The 21,014-nt window shown below is 48.0% G+C and overlaps 1 protein-coding gene across 2 annotated transcripts in view; it reads right to left on the bottom strand.

Moving 5' to 3' along the window:
• Window positions 1-12,535, bottom strand: part of Pdzd2 (PDZ domain containing 2) — a 386,071-nt gene extending 373,536 nt beyond the window's left edge. For both annotated transcript variants that reach the window (XM_052159550.1, XM_052159551.1), the window contains exon 1: window positions 12,297-12,535. The gene's annotated coding sequence lies outside the window, so the exon portion shown is untranslated. The remainder of the gene's footprint in view (window positions 1-12,296) is intronic.
• Between the last annotated feature and the right edge of the window lie 8,479 nt (window positions 12,536-21,014).

Raw genomic sequence — 21,014 nt, 5'->3', positions numbered from 1 at the left:
TACACATGAAGCCATGCTATGTTCTTGATGCAATTTTTTTTTCCTTCCTCTAGACCAGGCACGATACAAGGGCAGAAAAAACCTTACTTGGTATAGAACGTTTGGGGTCAGAGGCAGGGACAGACACAGGAAGTGGACAGTACTAGTTAAGCCTCAGAGGAAGGGATGGTTTGTGGAGCGAGCGAGCGCAGACTGAAAGGGAAGGACCTGAAAGGCTCCCCCCTCTCTCTCCTGCCAATCTTTCCAAGAAGTTGAGTACTTTAACATGTTCGATAATTCAAAGAAACCCGAATTGCATTTATTTTGCCCATGTATACAGAATGGGAGGCATACCTAACATTTCTTTATGTGCCATGCATTAAATAAATATTAGCCAAATGAAAAAAGTAGAAGAAGCTAGCTTGGGGGCATCAAGGACAGAAGGTAAGCCCTAAGAGAAAACTGAGCATCATGTTGAGAGGAAAAATGCTACCTCCCTCCAAATGTTTGCTGTACTTTCCCAGCGTTCAATGACTTTATGGGCAGCTACCCTCCTCCTAGCTGCAGGACCGCCGCTGTTACAAAATTGGCATGCTGTGCCCCGACGAAGATCGGGAACAGCAGTTGAGAACGTGTTATTAAAATGAAAAAAAAAAAATAGTAAGTCCAACTATCCTAGCGTGCAGGTTCCAGCAAGGATCTGAACCAACGGAATTCCAGAAGCACACCATGATCCAACTAGTGAGAACTGTGGTGGGTGGTACCATTCCACATGAGAACAGCACATAAAATTCATCCTGGCTCCATCCTGACTACCCACCTGCCTGTTAACGGGAACAATGAGCAGCTCTTCTTTGGTAGATGCTAAAAATAAAGGGTCCTACCAATGAGTGGCACTTTACATGCGCAACCCTCAGGCAAGTTCTGGTTACCATAGCAAACCCCACTTCCGACAGCAGAGGTGGAGTGCAGGATGGATCCAGTAGCCAGGGCTCTGCCTTCCCACAGGAAAGCAGCTCTATCTGCCACAAGTGCTGATCCGCTATTGTAGCCCTCTCTCTCCACGAGGAAAGCCCAACCAGTACTTATGGGTCTTGGACATGCTTACAATTACAATTACTATTTGCCTGAAAGAGTAGGGTTTCTTCCCCACTCCCAGTGTTGATGTTTACTTACTGGCATGCTGATGTAATTTTCCAGATTGGCCTTCTTTTTAAATGGAAGTCTAAACTGAGCACAGCAGGTTAGGCCTGTTATCCCAGTGACTCACAAGGCTGTGGCAACAGGCACTTTGAGCCTAAGAGTTCAAAACCAGCTTTGGCAGAAAGGCAACTTTATTAAAGGAAGGAAGGAAGGAAGAAAGGAAGGAAGGAAGGAAGGAAGGAAGGAAGGAAGGAAGGAAGGAAGGAAGGGGGTAGGGAGGGATGAAGGGAGGGAGGAAAGGAGGAATAAAAGATGGAAGGAGAAAGGGAGAGAAGAAGCTGGGAGGAAAGAAAGGAAGGGAAAAGGGGGAGAGAGAAAAGAGAAGAGGAGAGGAGAGTCGGGGGGGGGGGGAGAGAGAGAGAGAGAGAGAGAGAGAGAGAGAGAGAGAGATTCAACAAAAAAGGGGGTGAGGGTAACTGCTTTCTTACCTGGTAAGAATTCGCTCTTGGCTTCTTCCATGACTAGACCAAGGTTGATGGTAGAGGCTCCATATAACTTGTCATTGTCTACCAACCTACAGGTGAAGTCTATGCAGTCACCCAAGGGCTCCAGCATCTGGGAACAGATGTAGGGGCCACAAAACTCCAAAAATACAGAAAAAATGCTGATGTGTAAGGAAAACCAGACCAACAAAAGACCTCCAACCAGACAAACGAAGACCGCCGAGACTCAAGCCCAAGTTCTCAGCCATGTTCTACACAGAGCCTCTGAGAAACAGGAACAGCCCAGATTCCAACACAAACCGCCACCCCACCCTGACGTCTGAGCTTTCCAGTTCCCTTGTTACTACTACTCATCAGCTCAGGACGCTGACACTCAACACCGCTGGAGGTAAGAATCTCCCTGGTCACCTCTACCTTCCCTCCCGGGAAGGGCTCACGGAAGGCATTTTAATCCATCAAGTCTCATGATGGATCAGAAAAGTCTTAAGCCCAAAGTGGAGAGAAAGCAATATTAACTTCTCTGCTTCTGGGGCTTAAGTTTCAGGCCAACTTCTCAGAGAAACTGAGAATCTGAGCTTGAGATTTCTCTTCCCTGTGTATTAACCATCTGTGAGCAGGAAATGAACTTTTAGGAAGCTCAGTCATCTGTAGGGACTGCCAGGATCTTGGGCCATCCCGATTTCTCAGAGACTCTGTAGAATATGGCTGAAGCCTCTGGCTTAGGAGACACAGGGATCTAGATGTTAATCTAAGAGGGCACGTCTGTGGTCTCCTGTCACTTAACCTTTCTGAGTCTGAGAACTCTCTTAAGTGTTCAAAAATTGAGAGCGTGCTAAGGATGGAAAGACCGCTCCACCTGGCATAACCGTCTCTGTGGCAGGATTGCTGTCGGCCCTTAAGATACATGAACAAAGCAAGCTCTTTGCTTTAACGAGGTTTGTATTCCAAGAGGTGATACAGAAAATAAGCAGATAAATCAAGACTATGTTTCAAACAGGATTCCTGTATGGAGCCCACGAGGTTCCATCTTATACAACAGGCTTGCGAAGATCTTAGGGAAGAAGCTTTGAAAAGTAGAGGGGCCCCAGTGCATGATGGGACATGGTAGGTTCCAGAACTGAAAGGACAGGTCTTAGGCATAGAGGGAAGGCGATGGGTGGCAACAATCATTACCATGGATCATATTCAAACAACAGTGAGAAATCCCCAGTCTTAAGCTAGGAAGTGACATGATTTGAATTGTGTTTCAAAGACTATCTTTTTAATATTTGAGGCATATATATAAGTGCTTTGCCCACGCATGTATGCCTGTGCACCATGTGCGTGCCTGGTGTCCTGAGAGGCCAGAGGAGGACATCAGATCCCTTGAAAGTAGAGTTGCAGATGGTTCTGGGATCATGGAAAAGCCCATGATATCAGAAGTAGGCCCTTTCTGCTTTCCAATGTGGCCTGAAGATGGCCGGTGGCACTCCAGTAGTCGTCCAGACCCTCCACACCAGGCTGGGACTGTTGAGGTACCCAGCTTTGTGGACTGAATAGCCACACTGTATCTCTATAGTTCTCAACCTTTGCAATGCAGAGACAGCCATTGGTGGACTACCAAGCTGTGGTGTTGTTAAGTCAATCTAATAAACACACATATGTATATGTGTATATATATATATAAACACACACACACACACATGTTGGTTGGAGGGTATTTTGCTTTGTTTGTGAGACAGGGTTTCTCTGGCTTTTCTGGCTGTCCTGGAACTCCTCTCTGTAGACCAGGCTGTCCTCAAACTCGGAGATTCACTGCTTCTGCCTCCGCAGTGCCAGAATTAAAAGCATATGCCACCATACCTGGCTGTATATTTTCATTCTATCAGTTCTGTTCCTCTATAGAATCTTAACTGATACAATCTGGTTGTCACCAAATTTAATCTCTAATGTCCTTGGAAAAGGCACAAAGTGGAATCATGCACATATGAGACCACACACACACACACACACACACACACACACACACACGAGGTTGTCATGTGGTGACAGTGGCAGAGAATGCAGTGACAGAGCCTAAAGGAATGTCAACAGCTACCAGAAGCTGGAAGAGGTGAGGCATTTTCCCCCTGATGCCCTTGGAGGGGTCACAGCCCTGCCAAGGAGCCTGATCTCAGACTTCTGACCTCTAGAACCATGAGGGAGTGCATCTCTGCAGTTGTAAGCCACCAAGCTTGCATTAATTTGTATTGGCAGCCTTCAGGGCTATACCTCACTGGATTATTATGAATTGAATAAGTTAAAATGTATAACCTGTCTATAATACGGCTTGCCCAAAGTGAACACTAGAACCATCTCAATTTTTACCATGTCAGATCCTGCAGAGCAAAGGGAGATGACAGCTCATCTTATGATATGCCCAGGCTCAAGGTAAAGATGGCGCTCAAGAAACTGGGCAGGTGAGGAACCAGATGGTAGATGAGTGTTCGTGTACCAGGTGTGTCTCTCCCTGGTGTCAAAAATTTCTGACTGCCGCCACACAGCAGTCACCAATCGAGCTATCAATCAGCTTTACATCTGCCTAGGGTCTCCATGATCGGCATTAGATCCAGAGAGCGGTGAACACAATCTTTTCCAGCATATTCCTCTCTTCACGCTGTCTTCCTGCCTGCTCTCTCATGAGAACCCACGCTGATGAGGACACTCAGAGCCTATTTTCTGGGGGACAGTGGGGACAGCTGTTTCTTCATTTAGCCTAATGATATTGGGAATAACATTGACCAGGGCAGGATGGAAGTAGAGAGTGGGTTGAGGAAACTGTGGAGGGAGAGACATACTGATTTGGCATGCTGAGTGACTTTGTAATAATATCTGCATGGCTGCTTTAGCCTTGAAAGCTAATTTCCTCACCCAGAGACCCAATATAGCACAATCTAGTTTTACCCAAATCTCTATAAAATACGCTGTGCCAAATGGGGCAGGGCACAGGGACGAGGGGGAGGGCATTGGGAATGAGCTGAAACACGGCTGGAATCAGACTTGTTATAAGTGTCTATTGGCCAACACACACAGTGTATTGCCATCTTGTGTCATTAACCTTGGCTGCATTTTCATCTCCTTGGGTGCAGAGACAGTCATGCTGGGACACTCGAGAAGAGTTGCTGATTGGGTGTGTTCACTTTCCCACAAACCTGAATCGGGTGAGGAGCCACCTCCTGCTCACTCTACGGAGGGGCAGGTTGTGAAGACATTTCTGGTGGCCACATCACCAGAACTCTTCGAGGGAGGCGGCGTTACTGGGTATCCAAACACATTTCTGTCAGTCCAGGATATTACAGTTAACTTAAAAGGCACTTGTCAGTCCACTCTACAGGAGGAGCATTGTATAGACTATTAGAATTACAGTAAAAACTCAGCATATTTAAACAGGCTGAGCCGGGCTGGCCTTTGACAAAGAGTGGCAAGTTGCTGTTTATTCTGTCTCCCTGCTGAAGAATTCTTACATCTCCTAGGGCAACTGTAGTTGGACAGCCCCCCCCCAGGAGGTCAAAGCTCCCAGGCACTCTGTCCCCTCACATGAGCCCCCGACACAGAAGGCCGAGTTTCCACCTTCCTTCCCCACACAGAACACCAGCATCCAAAACTGACCTCTTGCCCACCTCCTCACAGCTCAACACACTGCCTCACAGTGGGCAGCTGCCAGCCAGGAACTGACTTTGGATTTACACGGCACTGAGTGTGTCCCTGTTCCCAGTAGGAATTCCTTTGGCACGATCTGAATGCCATCTTTACTTTTGGCAAAGCAGGATGATCACTCTTCTGAGGCCAGAATGATAGGGGGATGCGTGTTTTAGTTTAGATGTTTCCGTTGAAGGACCAGAGTGAAGCTAGTACTTACAAAGTCCAGGTCCTAGAGACGCCCAAGTGCTAATAAAAAAACAAGCCCCGGAACAGATCTGCTCAAATCCATTTCCACTCCTGCAGAACACCTCCATGGACCCTGTCTGGGGTCCTCTATAAAGGACAAAGATACCACAGAGGCCTCTCTGCCCAGGAAACTGTTAAACCAGCACAGATCCTATCCAGGAAGGCCTCAATTTACGTCACCCTTTAGGTAAGGGAGCAGCAGATTATCCTGTTCAAGGGTTTGTGGGGTTTGTGAGTCCGTTTTATCCTTCTGGAGGGATGCGGTCGTTTCCAGATGCTTCTGACAAATTTTTGCCACCTTCTTGCTATTATTCCATTCAAAACCTATGGAAATTATATGTGCAAAATAAATTCATATTGTACACCATGGTCCCCATCTCTGCTTGCCCCAAACCTTCATGTTCTAAAAGTACTTTTGAGGGCTGGAGAGATGGCTCAATGGTTAAGAGCACTGACTGCTCTTCCGAAGGTCCTGAGTTCAATTCCCAGCAACCACATGGTGGCTCCCAACCATCCATAATCAGATCTGATGCCTTCATCTGGAGTCTCTGAAGATAGCTACATACACATAATAAATAAATAAATCTTTAAGAAAAAAAGTACTTTTGAATCACAGAAGAAGAGGAAAAAGATCACCTAAAAACGAATAACCCGAGGATGACTTCTGGGGCCAGATGTTTATGACTATCTGATTTCGTTAGACTGTGTTAGAATTCTTAAGTTTTTTGTTGTCTGCAAGTTTCTAGACAGCCACTCGCTCTTAATGTATTTATATAGGTAGCAAAAGCAGGGAACACCCAAGACCTGATGTGATGAGGGTTGAGTCGGGTGGAGAGGGTGTTGCCTGACATCTTAGAGAGAGAAAGCCCCCAGGCTGGTCTCTTCCCAGAGTCACAGACTCCATAGACAAAATGTATCTTGTTTGCACACCTACATTAGAGCAAGCCAGCTTAGCACAGTGCAAGGAGCCTCTGCAACCGTCAAGTGGAGTCAAGCTGTATATACGTGGTGTCCTCTGAAAATAACATTTGTCAACAGAATATAGACCCCCTTCAGTTCACAGACTAAATCACACGATCTGCCTTGCTTCAGGTGTCTAACTACCCAGAACCAAACTCTATTCCCCCCATTTCACTAATATAAAGATTTTAAAGTTTTAAATATCATAAAGTACATATCTTTTAATATGCAACTAATCCATAAGCCCAAAGGGCAACACGATCCAGGTATGAACAATCCAGGTAGAAAAATAAAGAATGGGAGGAAAAAAAATTCAAGGTTTCTATTTCCCTAAGAAGCACTCTTCACATTTCTCCCAGAGTTAATTTAGTTTAGCGTACATATCAGGAGTGTTTAGTAAATTAAGTTAAGTGCCCCATTTCTCCCCTTCTTCACTAATAACTATTTATTTCATCTTTCTGTGTGCAATCAAAGATCCATTAATAAACCCGAGGTGCTGGGTGCTCATGTCTTCCCCATCTACCTGCATCTGGCTCACTTGTTTTGGAATTGACAAGAGTTCTCTCATCAAGCAAAAGGTGTGCTGCAGTTCCAGTTCCAGCTGCGGGAGGGAGGGAGGGTACTACTCTTTCTTCCGGGGCCTCAGGCACTGGGAGGGACGATGCACCACCCCTCTCCAGATCCCAGTGGACAGGGCAGACCACCCTTGCTGAAGCCCAGCGACTGGGCCTTTCCTCGGGAGGATGAAGGTGGAGCCACCGCTGAAAGGCAATGAATAAAAAGGCAGGCAGGCCACAGAGCTCCTTAGGATGAGGACATCGGGGTGGGGGGCGGGGCAGATAGTGCAGAGCATCCTAAAGCTCTTCACCCACCAGCGAAGGCAAGCCTCCTGGACAAGCCTTCTCAACAGCTCCCACAAGGAAGCTGGAGAGATGAAAAGCAGTTAAAAGCACTGACAGGTCCTCCAGAGGTCCCGAGTTCACTCCCCAGCAACCACATGGTGGCTCACAACCATCTGTACCGGGATCCGATGCCCTTTTCTGGTGTGTGTGTGTGTGTGTGTGTGTGTGTAGACAGCTGCAGCGCATTCACATACATAAAATAAATAAATAAATCTTTAAAAACAAAAAACCCACAAAAACAAAAAAAGCTCCCCCAAAATACATTCAGTGGGAATGGGAAGGACTTGGGAGAGGGACTTGGGAGAGACTTCTTCCCTTCTTCCCAAGCTGTTAAAAAAGGCCAGACCAGAGGTCAACATCTGGGGACTTGCATGCCTCAGTACCTCTTAGAATACCTCTTAAGAACAGCTGAAGGAGCTACTCCAAAATTCCAATGACGTGGAGTTCTCTGTATGGCTCAAATTCCAGCCAAGCCTCCTCCAGTTCAGGCGTCCCTCTCCTTAGCTACCTCAGGGAGAACCAGGGCCACCTCCCCGGGCTGGCAGTGGTAGCACAGTGCCTGCCTTCCCAGCCTAGCCGGTGTCACAGAAGCTCTCAGCAGAGCTCTCCTGCATCGGTGAGAACTGGTTCCACCATTTCCGGGCTGGGGCACTGTGGCCTTCTCTCTCCAGGGCTCTCCCAGCCTCTGCCTCTCCTCACAGAGAAGGCAGGCGGCAGCCATTTCCTTCCCTTGTTCATGATCATCTCCAGCCTCATCCTTCCCAAACACCCCTTCTTTGGGGCTTTCCATTCTCTCCCATTTTCCTGTTGCTTTCCAAACACGCCTGGGGAGGGGAAACAGGGGCCCGCTCCTGCACAGACCTTCCTTGAGTACCACTACCTGCTCCAAACACGCCTCAGCGCAACTGGTTACTTGGTGGGCCCATTTTCACGATTGTCCAATCATCTTCTTCATTTGCAAACTGGCTCTGTGACCATCCTGTAGATCAGTAGCTATCAATCTTCCTAACTCTGCGACCCTTTAATACTGTTCCTCATGTTCTGGTGACCCCTCCCCAACCATAAAATTATTATTTTTTAAAGATTTATTTATTTTATGTATATGAGTATGTAGCACACCACAAGTGTGCATCAGCTCCCATTCCAGAGGCTTGCGAGCCACCGTGTGGTTGTTGGGAATTGAACTCAGGACCTCTGGAAGAGCAGTCAGTGCTCTTAACTGCTGAGCCATCTCTCCAGTCCCCATAAAATTATTTTTTGTTGTTACTTCATAACTGTAATTTTGTTGCTGTTATGAATTTTAATGTAGATGTCTGTGTTTTCTGATCATCTTTGGCAACACTGGTAAGAAGGTTGTTCCATCCCCACAGGGTTTGCAACTCGCAGTGAGAACCGCTGCTTCAGACTGCTCTGGGTCGGCCTTTCCTTTTCATTTCTTTGGGCATCAGTGTCCCTGCCATAGGTTCTTACTACATCAGAAAACTGCTGCGCTCAGCCTCCTGCTGGGCAGTCTGGGGACATTGCTAAAGCCAGAAGAAAGTTCCAAGAGACTCAGCCTCCTCTTGGGTCGGCTAGGATCTTTGGTGGACTTCTCTTCTTTGAGATAAATCTCCCTTTTTGATTGGTGTACCCAGACCTGGGCCACCTTTAGATGAGGCTGCCCCCCCCCCCCAAGGTATGACTCACCCAGGCTCATGGGATCTAGGTCAAGGGAGCATCTATGCAGTTCCCTTGCTAGCCCCCTTGGAGCTCCCACTCAGGGTTTAGAGACTCCAGGGTGCAGTCAGCCTGGGGCAGTGCCCTGGATTCTTTTATTGTCTAGCCTGAGGCCATGTTCCAGGTCTAGTGTGGGAGGTCCTAGAGATATAGCCAGGGCAGCCTGGCGGAGAGCAGGCAGAGAAGGAAACACTGCGAGGTCTCCCAGGGGATGGTGTCAGAGTCACAGAGGAGGCACTGGAGCTGGATCTTGATGAAGAAGAGGTTTGTCAGTTTCATCAAAGAAGAAAATATCTTCCAGGATTTACCACCCAGGGACAACTTTGAAAAGCAGGCACCATAGCAGTTAAGGCTAAGGCTATTCTTTGACTCATATGTGGGGTGTGTGTGTGTATATGTGTGTGTATGTGTGTGTGTCTGTCTTTCTTTGTGTTTCTCTGTGTGTATGTTCTTTGTGTGTCTATATGTATGTTTGTTTCTCTTTATCTCTGTGTCTCTGTGTATGTCTCTCTTTTGTGTGTGTGTATGTGTCTTTGTATATGTATGTGACCCTCTCTGTATCTCTCCGTGTATCTGTTCTTTGTGTGTCTGTGTGTGTCTCTCTCTGTGTGCCTGTGTATGTCTGTCTCTTTCTCTGTATGTATGTCTCTGTATGTATGTCTCTTTGTGTGTCTGTGTGTGTCTCTGTGTGTATCTCTCTTTGTGTGTCTGTATATCTCTCTCTTGTATATGTGTGCTGGATAATGTAGCAAGAGAGAAATCTCAGCAGTCAGCGAGGTTTGAAGCTTACCCCATAGGTCCCCCTTGAGTTTAGTTCCTGGAACCTATGGTGAAAGGAGAGAACTGACTCCACAGAATGATCCTCTCACTTCTACACCCTCATACTACACCCTCACTTCACTCGCTCATACTCACCCACACATACACACACACACACACACACACACACACACACACACACACACACACACACACGCATGCATGCAAAGTCTGAAAGGACTTCCCCAGATTGCTGCTTTGTCAGACATTACAACCCCAGGCTCCCCAACTGGGCTCACCTACTTGTACTCAGAACCAGTAGGCGGGCTTTGTCTCTGCTCCCTGAATCCCACCCATGCCCCACAGCCAGCGACTGTGACGCCTTCCCTCCCTGTCACAAGCTATCATCCACCAGCTTAGACCCTCACTGCCTCCCCACCACCATCTGCAAGAACCTTCTCACCAGTCCCTCCGTCTCTCCTCTCCCCAGCTCAGTTCTTTCTACAGGAATTGCCTGCAAGCACCTGATCGTGATAGACCCTTGCTCAAAAATCCCAGATATTTCCCAACTGTCTGGAAAACTAGATTGTGTGGTCAAAGCTCAGCCTCTGGTGCCATGGAAGAATCCTAAGACAGGACGAACCTCTGTGCACACACTTCCTCCTCTAGGTGGTCCTCCACGAAGCCCTCTGATCCCCATAGTGAAAAGGGGGCTTTGTTCTCCTCCATACCCCTAAGATGTTTCATTTGGAACATACTTAAATTCGTCACTTAATTATCCCTTCATTCCTTCACCCACCACACATCAGGAATTGACTGATGCGCTGACATCAGGAATTGATCTGACCACGGTCAGAAGGGCACCAGCTTGTATCATCGCTGTCCAGAGACATCTCTCCTGCTACACTGGATCGCATGCCAGCAGGGACAGAGTCTCTTTACTCTATGCATTTATTTCCCCTGGAACCCCTAGACCCAGCAAACCACAGGTGCTCCAAATGATTGAAATGAATAGAGGAATTATCATGCGTTCCCTGAAATAGTAAACTGCCGGAAGTGCATCTGAAATCAATTTCAATGATAGATGTAAAAGCGCGATTCAATATTTTTCCAGGCGTTTATTAACCATGCCAAGGGGGACGCATTTATATACCTCACATGCTTCTGACTCTCCTCTCCCCACGCCTACCACCCCGCTACTCCTACCCCATAACACACCACACAAGCTCACACCACGGTATAGCTTTTATAGTAGCAGCAGTTCCTGGCTCACCCTAATGGAAGAAGAAATTCATGGAGTCAGAACAACCACCCACAGCCAGGGGTGTGCTCTGAGATATTTTATTCCACCCTCACAAGCAACCCTCCCACATCACACCTGCCAGCATGTACCTACCTGGCTCCCACCCAGAAGTCACAGGCCAGAAAAAGCTGACCCGGTAGAAACAGTAGAGACCCTATCCCCCAAGCCTGGAGCAGAGATGAGTGTGGGAGACACCCCCTCCCCCCAGGGAAGGCGCCTTGAAGATTCAGGGGTGTGTCTGCAAGAGAAGCTCACTTTCTTTAGTCAGTCAGCAACCACTTACCTTCAGGAGCTCCATCGTGACTTGACAAGCAAAACACACGAAAGAGGCAAGACCCAGTTCAGGCCTCCACAGTGCCCAAACCTCCAGTCCCGGTATATGCCTAGACTCTGGAATGCCCCGGTGTCGGTCTTTCCAGTGTCCGCCACCAGACATGCCAGACCTGGTCTGACTCCAGGATTCCTTATCAAGATCTATGCATAGAGCAGGGCTGCAGAAGGGCAGCTGGTAAACTTCTGTTCAGGGTCTTAGATCATTCCCCACCACTATAATTCAGTATTGTGCTTCACGGGGAAGGTGGGCAGGAGGTTTGGGGGGGGGGGCTGGGAGGAGGGAACTTCTAGAAGAAATACTTTCCTGCTGGAACACCCCTTATCTCCCTGGCGCTTAAAACCCCAAAGATGTCCTTGTTCTTCAATACAGGCTCTTTCTCGCGCCACTTAGTGGACAGGGGGTTAGCGAGACATGAAGAGCGGGAGCATGGTCCTTATAACAGTAACTGGCTTAGGTAGGGAGACACTGGGATAAGGACTCTTGGTCCGATTTAGGCGTCCCAGGCAATGTGCCTCCGGTTATCCCGCTGTCTCCGTCTCACTCCGCCCAACTGCTCTCCTCCACTGTGCCCCCTCTTACCTCCCACCAGAAGGACGAGGAGTTTGCGCCACCTAACGCGGGGACCCACTTGGGTGCCCTCACTCACCGCTTTGCTTGGACTGGGATTCCCGCACCCGATTATCACTGAACTTTCTCCAGCGCACACCGTCTTGGGGTTACCGAGCTCCGCTACCCGGCGAGCCCACCCGAAGCCCCACCCCCGTCGCGGCCGCAGCGCCAGGTCTCTTCACCTGTTCGTGGATCGGCGGAGGCTCGAGCCGCTCCTGGCGCGTCCAGACTCAGGCGCCGCCCGGCGGTGTCGGCGCAGCTACCGCCGCCCCTGCCACCACCGGTGCCGCCGCCGCAGCCGCTGCCGCCGCGCCTGCCAGGAGAAGCCGCGCCGCAGGGGTTCGCCGGTGGCCGCGGGAGGCGCGATCCCGAGCGTCTTGCGATCGGTCGGGCGCTTGGAGGGCGCCCGCAGCAGCCACCCTGCCGCGTCCCACTGCCCGCCGCTAGCACGCCCTGGCGCTGGGAGTGAGCTCCCTCGCCGCGCAGCGCAGGGATGCTCCGAGTCTCCAGAATGGGCGGGGATTCCTTCCCTCTGCTGGATTCGAGGGGCGGGAACTACCTTCCCGGAGTGACAGGCCCAGGGGGCGGGGATTCCCCATGCAGGAATGACAAGGTGGGCGGGGATTCCCCCCGAGCAAGCCCCTGAGCCGGGAGGACGGCTCTCCCGGGGAAACAGCAGTCCTGGTGCGCCGGCTTCCTGGGGATCCTGGGAGGAACCGATCCAGGGAGACTGCGGCTCAGAATTGCTGTGTAGGCAGGGCTTGGGGCGCCACCTAGGTGGAAGAACCAGAGCTAGGAGGCTTAATTTGCTTTTGCATAGCACTAACACTGCACATAGCGGAGAAAAATGTCAATTGCCTTATCAGAGATTGTGTGGGGAGGCCCAGGGAGACCGGAGAAGAGCCAGCCATCCCAAGCTCCCCTGGCCTCTGGTCCTTAGGATACCAATACTTAATATAGTATTGGTATGAGCATTCCTTTGGAGAGAGAACCTCTTTGTGCCTTAGGAAGCTCGGAGCTGTTAATCCTTCAATTAAGCTGCTAGAGGAAATTCCAATGGCCCCAGGATGGAGGATTTGGACCTTGTGAACCTCCTGCTGAGTGGACTTCAAGAGCTAAGGCCAGCTGCCCTTCGTTTTATTCCAGGTCACTGGGAGAACCGGAGCTTCTGGCATTTTGGATCCCACAGATTTTCAGGAAGCCTTCAAATATTTTTGCTTTTTTTTTTTTTTTTGTCATCCTCGTCATTCTGCCTACCACAGGGAGAGGACGATAAGAACATAATAGGGAGACTGCACGGCTCTGCAAATTAAGCTCTCTTGAGAGGAAAAAGCTGGTCTTTTTTTTCAAGTGCTGGCAGATAAGGGTAAAAACATACGAAAAATTACAAACCTCGGGATCATGAGTTGTTGAATAATGCTTTTGACATTTTTCTGCAGAGCAGTAATTGGAAATCTTTGCTTTGAGGGAGGTGGGGATACGGTGGAGCATGGCTGGGCTCTAGATTTGCCCGGCAAAGCATTCAGATCTGCTCTCTTGGAAGAGCAGATAAGACATTCGTCAGCTGCAGCCCTCACCGTGCGTCCCTCAGCACCAGAAACCAGTGTAGACCCAAGGCGTTTCTAGACAGCATTTTCAGCAGGTGTTGGGGTTCTTGGATTCATTCCTCGGCTTTTATAATTCCCAATCCACAGAGACCCGTGTCTGTACAAATCCAGGCCTGGAGTGTTACAGGCTGCAGTCTTCACCACCTGAAAGCTTCAATTCCTATCTGTAGAGAAAACACTTGCCGTGCAGAAGGGAGCACGGATCAGCGGTAGGTCGTTCCGTGTGGCACTTAGGAGGTGTTCAGTGAAATAGGCGCCGTTGCCTAGAAAGGTGTTATTAGGATGCCACTAATAATCCATCCACAATTATACAGTGCTATCTGTTTGTTCAGCGATCCCAGGCTCAGCTGCCACCACCCCCTCCCAATCTCGGGAGTCGTGAAGAGGCCACCTGTGTCTTTTAAGCCTCTGTAGTCAGCACCTGGCACAGCCCTGCTAAGCATCCAGCAGGCAACTGAATATGCAAATGGCCACCGCTCCAAAGGCTCCCCTTGCTCCTCTCACCCAGCCGGTTCCAGTCCTTTCAGTCCAGCCCTGTGCTCCAACCTGGAGCGTCTGTTTCTGTCTGAAGGACACTCTCCCTCTCTGGGCTCTACGGAGACCCCTCTCACAGCACCTCATCAACTGCTGCAAAGGAAGCACTTCGTTCACAGAGGCCTTCCCAGGCATGCTAAATCGAGGAGCCGGTAGTGTTTGTCTCACGCATCTCTTCTAGCTTGTGAGCTCATGGAAGTAAAAAAAAAACCGACAGATCTTTTGGTGTTTCTAAAGTGCAATGCATTACGATGTCCAATCAAATAACTAGCCTCTCCAAAATTATGAACAAAAGCAAAATGAGCTATTAGGGTGTCAGGGTAAAATGACTCCGTGGGTAAAGCACTTGCCATGCAATCGATTGTGAGGATCTGAGTTTGAATCTCCAGACCCCAACTAAAGCCAGGCATCGTAGTGCATCATTAATGGAAGTGCTCCTTGGGGAGACTAGGAGCACCTCTAGGGGAATCGGAAGAAGCTTGGAGCCCCATCCTGGTGTAGGAATAATAAACATCTACAACAAAGAGAGACAGGTTGTAGACAACATGGAAGGTGAAAACTGCCACCTCAGGTTATCTTCTGGCCTCCACAGGTGCGCACACACACACACACACACACACAAAGGTAGGCGAGTTATTATTAAATATACGCGTGAGTCATGCTACACACAATATATGCAGTTGGATGCTTTTGTCCTCTGTCTCGTTCAGGCACGGCCCCGGCTGACCTGATTAAAATGCTTCTGGCTCCAATCAGTTTTCATCTGCTATTTTTCAGGAATGTTCTCATGAGTTCTTGCTCCTTGTCAACAGTAGTTCAGCTCACACGAGGTCAATCAAATGCGTGGAGATTCTGTTTTGCCCTTGCAGTCTTGTTGATTTGAAAACTGGCCAAGGAAGTCATTTCAGTTCCGGTGTTTGAAGATCAAAACGTAAATCCTCTCTGCCCTCTTGTCAAATATTGAGTCACAGATTAGTATGTCTATCTAAGTTGCCACTTTAATTTATTGTTCAAAACATGCGGACTGTGAAGGAGGAAGTTAGGTGCAGAAAAACTAAAGACTCTGGTGTGCTGGATAGTTTTATGTCAACTTGACACAAGCTAGAGTTATCTGAAAGGAGGGAGCCTCAATTGAGAAAATGCCTTCAAAGATCAGCCTGGAGAAGCCGGGCGTGGTGGCACACGCCTATAATCCTGGCACTTGGGAGGCAGAGGCAGGTGGATTTCTGAGTTCAAGGCCAGCCTGGTCTACAAAGTGAGTTCCAGGACAGCCAGAACTACCCAGAGAAAACCCTGTCTCAAATCTACGCCCCTTCCCCCCACCCTCCGACCCCACCCCACCCCCACCCCACCCCCACCCCCCCCACCCCGCAAAAAAAGAAGGTCTAGTCTATTGTGGGTGGTGCCATCCCTGAGTTCCTGGTCCTGGGTTTTATAGGAAAGCAGGCTGAGTAAGCCAACGGAAGCAAGCCAGTAAGAAGCATCCCTCCATAGCCTCTGTACTGGTTCCTGCCTTCAAGTTCCTGAGTTCCTATCCTGACTGCCATCAGTGATGAAGCCAAATAAACCCTGTCCATTCCAAGTTGCTTTGGTCATGGTGTTCTGTCACAGCAATAATAGTGACCCTAACTAAGACAGCAGGTACTAATGATGAACAGGGAACACAGTCTATTGTCTCAGTCATCACATATTGGTAACAGGTTAAGGAATGGAATGTCCTTTAGGAGCATTGTCCTCAGACTGCCCTGACATTTAGTCCATCTCTGAGCTTTCTTCTTAGGAAGCAGAATCTACCCACCAGATTGCTTCTCCACCTCTTTCTGCAGGGGACACTGGATGCTTCAAAACCTTCCGTTGCTCCTCCTTCACTGCTCTTCCAAGTTCATTTCCAGGGAGCAAAAGGAGCTTCAGTCAACTGCTCGTGGCCTCCCTCTCTCCTCTCAGGCTCTACGGATTTATTTTATCCTCAAACCAGACTCTAGTTTCCTATTTACTTAGCTAATGCAACGTGCCATCCGCGGGCCAAGAAAGGACTTAAAGAGGAAAGTAACAGCTGAATCCCAAAACAGACTTTAAGGATTCCTCTGAGATGGGAAACTTCGATCCTTAAGTTCCTCACACCCCGAGATCATTATGCTCTGGGTTTGAGTAAGTTGGCCGTGCCAGGGTTGGGCTGGGGGTGGGATCGTGTATCTTTCATCCTTAATCCGAAGTCCAGTGGCTGGTATTTGGGTGAACCATGATGGAGGCTTTGGAGAAACTCTGCTGCTGAGTAGCCTACCAGACGAGAAGCAGTCCAGGCTTACACATTCCCGTACATGATCACGGCAGTAAGAGATTTCATTCTAAACCTTGATGAAAATGTCGTAGTGTCTATTGGTCTCAGACCAAATCATTTATTAGCTGGTATATGGTTTATTAGCCAGACCTACAGTTGATGCATGCTCTTTAGAAGATGTGTCCAGGGAAAGATTTAAGGACCTCCATTCACACACATAATAAGAACGGTGTTCCAGGAGAGGTGTGAGCATGGTATTGGGACCTGGACCAGCGTGCTTTGTCTTTTCAGAGCTGTCTCATCTTTCCACATGTGCAGATGCCTTGACTTTCTCACAATAACAAAGCGCACTCTGGCTCATTAAGACGGCCAAGCCAATCTATTATTTTATTACTTTGATTCTCTTATAATATGGAAACATTGATTACTGCGCTAATTCTTTTTTCATGTATTTTGGCAGGAAAAATCAATTATACACCAGCCAATGCAGCTCACGCATTATTCACTATGCTCATATTACATATCGAGGACTCCATCTTTTTCTAAAAGGGTTCCAGAATATAGTGTGAATCCAACAGACTCTGTTTTGCTTTTCAAAACAAGATTTCATGTAGCAGGGGCTGTCTTTGAACCCCTCACTCTCCTGCTTCTACCTCCTGCATACTGGGATTAGAGGGGTGTACTACACACATAGTTCCAGGGAGTTCTAGAGTGAAATCCAGGGTCTCGTTCATGCTACGATAGCAGTTCACTATTTGAGCATCTGCCCCCCACCAGCCAAGTCCAATAGGTTCCTATGGGTGGAGACAGCCTTTGGTTTTCTTCTGAGCTCACTTGAGCCTCAGGATTAGGGCACCAGCCAAAAGGATCTACTAAAAATTAGAAGAAAAGAGAAAGGGGCTTTGACTAGCAGAGCCTGTCCTTAGCAACTGGACTCTCTAAAAGAAGCTGCTTTTAGACGGGCACCGTGCCATTTTGTTTTCCTTGTTTGATGCTTTGTTTTGTTTTCTTATAATTGTCTTCATTTGATAAACCAGAGAGGTGGGACTGGGCAGTGAGCCTTCTCTGGGCCTGTGGCTTCTGCTGCACGAGGGCAGTTGTGCTCGCCAAACTTGAGACAATTCGGTCAAATCACTGCGTATCCAAAGGTGTGCGTCCTTAGGTAAACTGCTTTCTGTGCCTCAGATTCTGTGCACAGCACATCCTCAGCCCTGTCCCCGCTCCCCTGCTGATCATCGTCGCTCTGTTCTGCACAGCTTAGGGAAAAGGCATCACTTTAAGTCGCTCACACACTATTTTTACTTCGAAGTAGCTGCGCTGAATCATCTGAAAAAAAAGGTAATTACACGGAGAAATGCATCGCTCATGCGCGCTGTTTTCTTTCTTTTAAATATATTTCTTCACTCTGTATCCCTTTTGCCAATCTTAGCATCTGTCTTTACTGATGCTCCGAATGCGAAGGCAGAAATGACAGTTCATCTGGGAAAACAACAGAGAGCAGTCGCTGTGTTCTGAGACCAATCACAGCCACGCAGAGAAGCGTGGGCAAACTGGGGTGAGTTTCTCTAAAATGGCGGCAATGTTACTATTATTATTATTTATTATTATTATCATTAGAATCTTAGGTCCCTAAAGAAAACATAGATGTGCTTTGAAAGAACTTAAAGTTCTGTTCAAAGGAGAAGCATGTGTACAGCCGTTTGAATGACACCCTCAGCTTGTCATGCAGCACGAACAGGTGCGGTGCATCGCATTTCACCTCGATGCTGAACATCACCAGGCACACATGATAAGTCACCATCCATCTTCAGCCTCTCCACATCATGCGTCAATTAGTGAGACATTAAAATTGCATTTTGCACCTTTGCTGTCTGCAAGAGCACCAGTCAATGAAACCCACAGAAATCAGAACCCTGGATGAAATCTAAGGTGAACTTGAAAGGCAAAGACTACTTGTCCATTGGAGTAGACTTCCGTTCAGCCGCTTTATGAAGGAGCCCAGATGACCAAGACCTTGGCAGGATTTTACTTACTGTTTGGTTTCAGGCCCAGACAAGAGACTGGGGAACTTATTGTACATATCAAAGCAGACCTGGCCTCCAGGTTTTCCCAGCATTCCTCAGTCCCTGCCTGGCATACCCTGCCTAACCCTAAACTTTCAGGCCAGGGTCTGGGCTGCCCTTCCCCCAGAGGCTCTTCCCTGTATAATCCATACATTTTGGTCCCTTCTTCTTTCTTCTTCTTCTTCTTCTTCTTCTTCTTCTTCTTCTTCTTCTTCTTCTTCTTCTTCTTCTTCTTCTTCTTCTTCTTCTTCTTCTTCTTCTTCTTTCTTCTCCTCCTCCTCCTCCTCTTCCCCCTCCTCCTCCTTCTCCTCTTCCTCCTCCTCCTCTTCTCCTTGTCCTCTTCCTCCTCCTCTTCCTCCTCCTCCTCCTCTTCCTCCTCCTCCTCCTCTTCCTCCTCCTTCTCCTCTTCCTCCTCCTCCTTCTCCTCTTCCTCCTCCTTCTCCTCCTTCTCCTCTTCCTCCTCCTCTTCCTCCTCCTCTTCCTCCTCCTTCTCCTCTTCCTCCTCCTCTTCCTCCTCCTCCTCCTCTTCCTCCTCCTCTTCCTCCTCCTCTTCTCCTCCTCCTCCTCCTCCTCTTCCTCCTCCTCTTCCTCCTCCTCTTCCTCCTCCTCTTCCTCCTCCTCTTCCTCCTCCTTCTCCTCTTCCTCCTCCTCCTCTTCTTCCTCCTTCTCCCCTTTTCTCCTCCTCCTCCTCTTCTTTCTTTGAGTCTGTGTGCACTTTCTCTCTTTCTCTTCTTCCTCCCCATTCCCCATGGCAATGCCTCTAGCTTTAATCCTTGGGGCCAGAGAATTCACCCAAATAAACCTGCCTTTAATATGATCTAATCTGGCTTGAACTGGCTCATTTCACTGGTGGAGGAATAACCTATCACTTAACTCAAGGGGTTTGTCTCATTATTGCTAATAGGAGAACATACAAATTCTTGACTGTTAAAAAATTTTATGACTCGAGGGGAAAATGAATCTCTTTTCCTTCTCCTTATTATGCTATTATCCATAAGGCAAATAACTTAAGCTACATTTATTGATTTGTTTGTTTTCCTGAGACAAAAATCCCACCATGTAGCTCTACCTATCCTAAGACTCCCTGTGTATACTGGATTGACCTCGGATTAGTTTCTCTTCTGTTGCTGTGACAAAATCAGCTGATGAAAAAAACTTAAGGGACTGTTTACGTTTACTCCTATTCATAGGTGAAAGTTACAGTCCACAATGACAGCGAAAGCATGGCGGCACAAGCACGGGGCAGGTGGCCCCATCACATTTGCAAGCAGGTAGAGATGAAGGCCAGGGCTCAGCTTCCTTTCTCCATTCTGTTCAGCCTGGAACCCCAGCTTAAGGATTGGTGCCACCTATGTTCAGGTTCAGGGTGGGGCTTGCTTTCTAAACTCTTTGAAACACTTTCCTAGACAGACCCAGGAGTGTGTATTTCTATGGCGATTCTAAATCTTATCAAATTGGTAATGAAGTTTAATCACGGCAGACCTCAAATTTGTGCTGATCTGTCCATCTGTCTCCCTAGTGGTGAGATTACAAGAGTGTGTCATCACACATGGTTTAGACTATCTTCAAATAGTTTGCTGTTGTGGTTTGAATGATGAGATTGCACGGAAATAAAGAAGCTGCCAAAGACAAAAAGCTAATGGCTTTCATAGTACTGAAAGTTGCTCTTCAGACTACTAGGGGAGGCAGGGGGGAATATCAACATCTTACTCAGATGTGAACCATGTGAAATGCAATAGCAAAAGACATGACAAGATATGCCTATGGTTGCTACAGTGGCACACACGTTATGGAAGTAATTAACCACTTTCTGATTAGATTTAAGGTCTGCTCCGCAGGAAGAAGCAAATGGTTGGTACTGAAAATCTGGTTGAGAACCCATGGTTGGGGAGAGTTCACAAGCTCCAGGGGTGAACTATTACTATCATTCCGCTAAATCAACCTAGCATACTTTTTATCTATCTATAAACCAGAAAAGTGCATTTCTTTTCATGGTGAATGGTGAATGCAGAAACTCACAGTCCGCGCAGGTACAGAGAATAAATGTCACTGCAATACTCAACTGTAGATTTAGGACATCTGTATCATACACATAGCTGAGACGCGAGGACCATTTCAAAAGAAGGAATGGAAAAATTGTGAGAGCCAGGAGTTGGGGAACACCAAAGCAAAATGTGTCATCTGGAACCTAACAGAACTTCTGCACATCTGGACTTACAGCCCACGAGATTAGGTCAATCAACATCCTAGCATGGAGTGGGAAGAGGTTCACGAGCCCACATATTTACTTACATATTTACTTACTGTAGTGGTTTGAATATACTTGGCCCATACAGAGGATATCCTTGGCCCATAAGAGACGTGGTCTTGGAAGAAGTATGTCACTCTGCGGTGGGCTTTGGAGGTGTCTTAGTTAGG

Source organism: Apodemus sylvaticus, chromosome 16, assembly GCF_947179515.1.
Source record: "Apodemus sylvaticus chromosome 16, mApoSyl1.1, whole genome shotgun sequence".
Lineage (NCBI taxonomy): Eukaryota > Metazoa > Chordata > Mammalia > Rodentia > Muridae > Apodemus > Apodemus sylvaticus.
The sequence above is the reverse complement of the archived record's forward strand: the minus strand, read 5'-3'. Positions and strand labels throughout refer to the sequence as shown.